Source organism: Primulina tabacum, chromosome 17 (assembly GCF_025594145.1).
Source record: "Primulina tabacum isolate GXHZ01 chromosome 17, ASM2559414v2, whole genome shotgun sequence".
Classification (NCBI taxonomy): domain Eukaryota; kingdom Viridiplantae; phylum Streptophyta; class Magnoliopsida; order Lamiales; family Gesneriaceae; genus Primulina; species Primulina tabacum.
Window position 1 is genome coordinate 30,944,538 of NC_134566.1, and position 7,548 is coordinate 30,952,085.

Below are 7,548 nucleotides of genomic sequence, written 5' to 3' on the forward strand. Positions count from 1 at the left end.
TAGGATTGATATTTGATTTGTTTCCAAATTTTTGGAGACTGACGGAGGGCTGGAAGAAAATGCACAAATCACGTGTTGTAAACCGAGAACAACGCAATCAATCGAACTTTGAACCTATGATTCAGTTCGACTCGGGAGGGGGAGACTGGTGATACCCAGGGATGAACCCATCAAGATCCGGCCCATCATTAAGGCCCACAGGTGAATGGCCCATGACAAGCCCAGGTATTCTCCTATAAATACCAGGTTGGAGCATATGATTATTAGATTCACTATATTATTTTCAGCAGCGCCCTTAGCTGCTCCCCCATATATCCTCAGTCTCTGACTTGAGCGTCGGAGGGGCTACGCCAGGATACCCTCCTGGCCCCCTCCTAACGGTCTTATTTGTGATTTCAGGCCCAGGGTAATTTTGGAGCCCGTGTCTGGATTAGTGACGCTTGCGTGGATCGGACCCTAAATTTCCCGTGAGTATCAATATATATATATATATAATCAAGATTAGAAAATGAAATCAAATCTTGTCTTGTGAAATAAAGTGTTACGTGTGCAATTTAATAAACCCTTCTATAAATCTATCGTGAAGTAGAGTTGGATGTCACGAAGATCTAATTTTACGAGTGTGAGAGTGAGAGTAAACTCAAGCTCCGATGGCACCTTGCTCCGCCAAAAATTTGACGCTGTCATTAATATTGCTCTTCAGTTTACCGGCATTTTCAAGCTACCAATCGCCATCCGGATGCTTTGAATCCATAATCAGCTTCGGAGACTCGCTAGCCGACACCGGAAATCGGCTACGGCTCGGGGGATCGAATGTTTCTAGCCTCACATGTTCCCGGCTTCCCTACGGCGAAACATTCTTCCACCACCCCACGGGACGCTACTCCAATGGCCGCCTCGTCGTTGATTTCATAGGTTTGTTTGGTTCAATCGATATGATGACGAGTGGTTATTTATTGAATTATTTTATAGGATAAAACGAATTTACAACTAGTTGATTACATACTTTTGTAGCCGAGAGTTTGGGGCTGCCTCTAGTGGAGCCGTATGTTGGCGGACTAAACCATATTTTCGGTAACGGGGTGAACTTCGCGGTGGCCGGAGCTACTGCGCTCGATCACGAGTATTTAGAGAAGATGGGAATCTATCCGGAGACAAATGCGTCGCTAGCAATTCAAATGGACTGGTTCAAACAATTTTTGGCCACGCTTGAAGGTCACTTATTATTATTATTATTATTATTATTATTAGCATAACTTGGTTTTATTTTTCTTGTAAATTTTAAAAAAAAAGTCTGAGCTACTCTCACGATTAAATCGTTGGCTTTTTCAGATTTTTTTATTATTTTTTTTGAAACTTCATACTATACATAATGATCAGATGGTAAAAGATTTGTTCAAAACTCTCTAATTCTTCTGGGAGAGATCGGAGGCAACGATTAGAACATACCACTGGTGAAGATGGGAATGAACCCCGAAACACTTCGATCACTTGCTCCAGCAGTTGTTAACTACATCGGACTAACTCTCCAAGTATGCGAAACATGGTAGCTTTGATTACATGCCCCACATGGTTTGGATGGACAAGATTCACACATATGTGATTTTAAAAAAATTAGTGGATCCCATGTATGTGTGGTTAAATTTGAGCCCTTGATTCTATCATGGCGCACTTTTACGTACTCGTAAGCGTCTTTGATAGACCATGGAGTATGATTCAACCTAAAAAAAATGCATATGTTTTCTTCTCAGGAACTGATAAAGCTTGGTGCAAGGAGAGTTTTAGTCCCCGGGAACTTTCCAATCGGTTGCTTTCCAGTTTTCCTTACAGCATACATGTCGGACGAAGAAAATTATCGCGATCCCGAAACTGGCTGCATAAACTGGTTGAATGAGCTGTCGAGGTACCATAATCAGTTGTTGCACAAGGAATTGAACCGCATACAAAAGTTTTTTCCTCGCACTTCTATGATCTACGTAGATTACTACAACGCCCTTCTCAAGATTTATCTTTCTCCGGAGGAATACGGTACTTTTTCAACTTTAATTTCATCTGCATCCGATAATAAATTAAAAGATATAGACAGTAAATATAAAGGAGTTTAGTCTAATTTTAGGTTTTGTTCTATTGAGATTTCAAATTATAATTTTCGACTATTTTGATCAGATTAAGGTTGACTTAGGATTTAGAAAGAAATCATTGCTTGATGCTTGCTGTGGGGGAAGAGGAGCGTTTAGTTACAATGAATCCGCATTTTGTGGCTCCCCTTTATCCGCAAGTTGTGAAAATCCTTCTTTGTATGTTAGTTGGGATGGTCTACACTTGACAGAGGCGGCTTACAGGTTCTTGGCCCAAGGTTTATTTGGAGGGCACTACACAAAGATGTGTTCTTCCACATCTCGTGTTGCTGGATTTTAACAAAATAATTTCTATGTATTATATAATACTATATTCTTGAAATAATTATCCTTTTTCATAATTATATATTTCATGGTTGAGCAATCTAGTATGTGAATATCATGTTTGTAATACTTTTTTATCTTTGAAGTTTTCGACTAATCAATGAGATATAAATGTTCTTTTATCTTATTTTGTACAAAGAGTATGAGCAAAAACATGTGCGATACGGTCTCACGGGTCGTATTTTGTGAGACGGATCTCTTATTTGGGTCATCCATGAAAAAGTATTATTTTTTATGCTAAGAGTATTTCGGTAGGGTTGATCCGTCTCATAGATAAAGATTCGTGAGACCGTCTCACAAGAAACCTACTCAAGAATATGTCATATAGAAAATAATTTTATTGGTTTCCTAACTTGTATATGTTGAGTTTTGGCCAATTGAATATTCAAATTTTAGTTGTGGTACAGTAAATTTGATTCTTTTTTTCTTAGTCATATTTTATGGAAATGTTGGACCTACCACCTAAACTTATTAGTGTGACGACTAAAAATGCTGACGTTTCCGGCACTTCTTCAGCAATTGGACCAATATAGACGAGTTAATTGACTAAAACATGAAATTAGATAAGTTAATGGACCAAAAAAATCGGGTTTTCAATAATATATGATAGATGAAGTTTTAAACATATGTTAAGGTGATGCATAAATATTATATACTGGTGACATTAATTTGATTAACTAGCGATATATCGCACACGTTCAAAATGTATTCATTACGTCTGTCGCAAACTTACATGGATTCTCCTACGAGTTGTCATCAAGCCTAAATCATAGTTTGAACTTGGTGCATGATGAAACTCTATGTTTAGTCACACACAGGGAAATCATTTATCGTCTAAAATAAAACTTAAGCATGACATGCGCATGTGAGAAATGAAAATATAAAATTATATGATTATAAATGTTGTGTGATATCAATATATATGTATAAAATAACACAAAAACTAATGTGAGACGAATCAATTCTATAAGATGGATCTTCGACCCGATCTGATTCATAAAAAAATAGTATTTTTTTACTAAATATGAATTGAGTTGATTCGTTTTACTGAAAAGAAAATATAATCATCATTTAACGACTCTACTCCTTATACATAATGTGTTTCAATGCACAAGAAACGGTCTTATAAGAATTTTGATGTTTTAGGTCGGATATGGTAAGTTTATTGGAGAAATTTTGTATTGAAAAAATAACATTTATTTATTGTTGATATATATATTAACAATGTTCAGTTACACACAATGCATTATTTTTTAAGTTGTTTAAAATAAAATAAAATAAAATGTATTGAAGCTGATAAAGAGATGATTGTGTTGAAAATAAGAATACAGAGATGAAAAATATTTTCGGGAGGTTGTGTCTAATTATCTATTATATCTTTGCTTTAGTTTTGGGATAATGTAAAATTTTTTTCTTCGAGTATGTTTTTGTTGGAACATTTAATTTTTGTGTTTGATAAAAACATCAAAATTGAATTCGAGCATAAACTGAAATCAGTAGCCTAATTGATCGCACACTTAAACTTATATCCAACGTAGAAATTAACCAACCAAAGTGATTAAAGGACTTTTGATTTAATTCAAAACTGACATACTATCACTTTAAACAAGATCGTTATAAAGATCTTACCGATCAGTGGTTAAATATCAGAACCGAAAGTAACATAGCTTTTTGTTCATACCGATCCGTGTTAAGAATCAGAGTGACAGTCTCTGTCAAAAGTCAACCGATATCAAATAAGATGATGAATCGACTATAAGTATATTTGCAGTCATGAACAAATATCTTTTGCACAAGTTACCGTTGAAGATTGTGACTATATATGGGATCAGTTGAACTAACCAGAGATAAGAATTATCGACTGAAAACAAAGCCAAATCTTTTTGCAAAAATATTACAAAAAGTCATATTAAAGAAGAACCACACATTGATTCGTTATTTATCAATTCATATCAAGGATCATATTGGTGCACAAAATTCTTCTGTTCAGTTCACATAAGCTGTGAGCAAAGAATTCTACTATTCAAAGTCTTCAGTTTCAGTTTCACTAAGAGTTTCAGTTAGATATTGTAATTAAGTTCTAACTGAAGTGGGTAATTTCAAATCATTTGTAATTAACAAAGTCTTTTAGTACAAATCTTCTCGAAGAAGAATGGATAACGTATGAGTATTGAAGTCTCCGAACATCCATAAAAATTATTACGTTCATTTATCAGTTAGTTTATCTTTTCTTAACCACCTAACTGAAAAGTCATTTGTTCAAATCAGTTTCAGTAAGCCTACTTCTCACAGTTCACACTGATTGACTTGCTGAACACTCTATTGGCAAGAAGAAAGTTTCAGCGTGGTTAACACAATTGAAACAATTCAAAGAAAATTTATTCACCCCTCTAAATTTCTAATCTCGATCCTGACAGTTTTTTTTTGTGATAATCTCACAGATTTTTATTTGTGAAACAAATCGACTCGATTCTTATCTAAAATGAAAGTAATATTTTTGTGATTAAACATAATATTTTTTTGGATATGATTTCGATTTAATAAAATTGCTTTGTTAGATAATTTCATAAAAGTTATTATATTTTTCTCGAAATCATATTCTTAAAACTTATTCTTAATTTTCTGTGAGCATATTTATTATTTACAAAAATAGGAAAGAAAATGATCGACATCCAAGGACATTATCGGCAATTCGAATAAGGTGGACCTAAAACATCCAGATCTGCTCCACCTGTTGGCATTTTCGATATTATTATTTATTTTAATCGAAAAAGATATGCTACAACTTTAATGGAGGAGTGAAATATTTTTTAATACAAAATCAAAGTGAGATGATTTTATAGTAAATTTTGTCACATGAATATTGGGTCCGACTCAATTCACGAAAAATATTATTTTTATGTCAAAAATATTATTATTTATGATAATTTTAGATCGTATCAATGTATCTCACAGTTATATACCGTGAGATCGTCTCAAAAAATACATATTTTCAATTATAGTAATTTTGTATTAGTAAGTCTATTCCATTCTATTACCGTGAAATTGAGAATGTCTATTCCATTCCCACTTCATTCCATCCTACCTAACATTACCTAAATATTTTTATATGAGTTCTAACTGTACATCATTAAAATTTAAAATAAACTGAAACAAAAGTTTTAAATTTAAAAAGTACGTAAAGAATACAACCGAAATAACTAAATTTATCTTTTTCAAAAAATAAAGAAGAAGAAATAATTCAATTTTCAACCCTCGTGAATTTTATAATACAATAAATATATTAATATATCTGATTATTTAAAAGATTTAGAAATTGAAGCTTTTACCTATTTTTCTTCAAAAAAGAAAAAAAAGAAAAGAAAAGCCCTATACTGGATTGTTTATAGATTCCTAGCTGCCTTCATTTCCTAGAATACTAAGGCCATCTTCAACCCATAAATCTATTTTGGTGTAGTTTCTGCACCAAATATAACATTCATCTCCAACTCACTTACTTCAAATCTTACACTATTTATTTTATCAATTATATATTTATGAGAGTTATAAATGTCAAAAATAAAATAAAAAACTAGAAATATTTTTATAAATTTTCGAATATAATTATAATTATTTTTTTGTGTTTTAATTTTTATTATGAATTATATTTTATATCAACACGATTTAATTTTACTCATCAATTATATAATATTATTATTAAAAATATTTAATACATATTTAAATTATTAAAAAACATTAAAAAATAAAAATAAATAAAAAATGAATTAGTTTTTAAATATTAATAATTAACATAAATAAATAAATATTTTAAAAATCAATAATTATATTTTTTAAAATTTTTACGATTAAATATCTAATTATTAAAATAAATATTATACTATTATTTTATAATATTTACAATTTTTAATATAAATATTTATAATAAATACCCATTGGAGCATTGAAAGCTGCTTTACACCATTTTAGCGCAGTGTTGGGTTGCCCTAAAGGCATCTCCAATGCTGCACGTGTAAAATTTACACCAAAAATAGATTTTGTGATTGGAGATGGTTATATGTTTGTTCGTTTTTGTTTTAATTTTCTCGGAGTTTAATTTTCATAAAAAAATTTACGTTCTTTAAATGTTTGATTATTTGTACATTCAAAACATATATCATGTTGGAACAGAATTTAATAATACAAATTTTTTTTCTATGATCATATTTATTTATTTACAAAAATAAGAAAGAAAATTATCGACATTCAAGGACATTTTTGGCAATTCGAATAAGGCGGAGCTAAAACATTGAGATCTGCTCCACCTGTTGGCATATCCGATATTATTATTTATTTAAATCGAAAAAGATATGGTACAACTTTAATGGTGGAGTTAAATATTTTTCAATACAAAATTCAACTGAGATGATTTTATAGTGAAATATTTTATTCTATTTAATTTATAAAAAATATTATTATTTATAATAATTTTAGATTGATTCAATCTGTCTCAAACAAAAATTACACCTTTTCAGTTATTAGTAATTTCGTGTTCGTAAGTTTTCAAATTATAAACCAAGTTTCAAAGTAATAATCGAGTAATATTACATATCAAGAACATTAAATATTAGTGATGTAAACGAATCGAATACATTCACGAGCTTTTCGAGATTGTTCGAAAAATTTGATTCGCATTTGAAATTATTGAATCGATTCAAACATGTTTGGAATATTTTTCGAATCGAACTCGAATTGAATTTTTTTTTCTTCGAAAAATCGCTAGTAAATTCTAATGAGTTTTACTCTCAGTTGTTTCTTCCTATCTTGGCTGATTCACCTCTCCTCCTTCTCGAGTTCTAAGTTCTGTCATCCATTGCAAAATATGGGTTTGTAGTCTAGGGATTGTGAATGCGGTCGTCCCCTTTGAACTTTTTATTTTTATAAATTATGATATTAGATATCATTTTTCTCTTTCTCGTAAAATTTTTAATATATTTTTTCATTTTTTAACTTTATTTTTCTAGCTTCGTCCCACAATCTTCCGATGGAACAAAGATGTCATTCACGTGTCGGGGTCGGAGTACGGTTTGAGATTTGATTATGAATTACA

The 7,548-nt window shown here is 31.3% G+C and overlaps 1 pseudogene; it reads left to right on the forward strand.

The window, feature by feature from the left end:
• The first annotated feature begins 575 nt into the window (after positions 1–575).
• On the forward strand, positions 576–2,584 carry LOC142531733 (GDSL esterase/lipase At1g28600-like; annotated as a pseudogene).
• Positions 2,585–7,548: the final 4,964 nt, after the last annotated feature.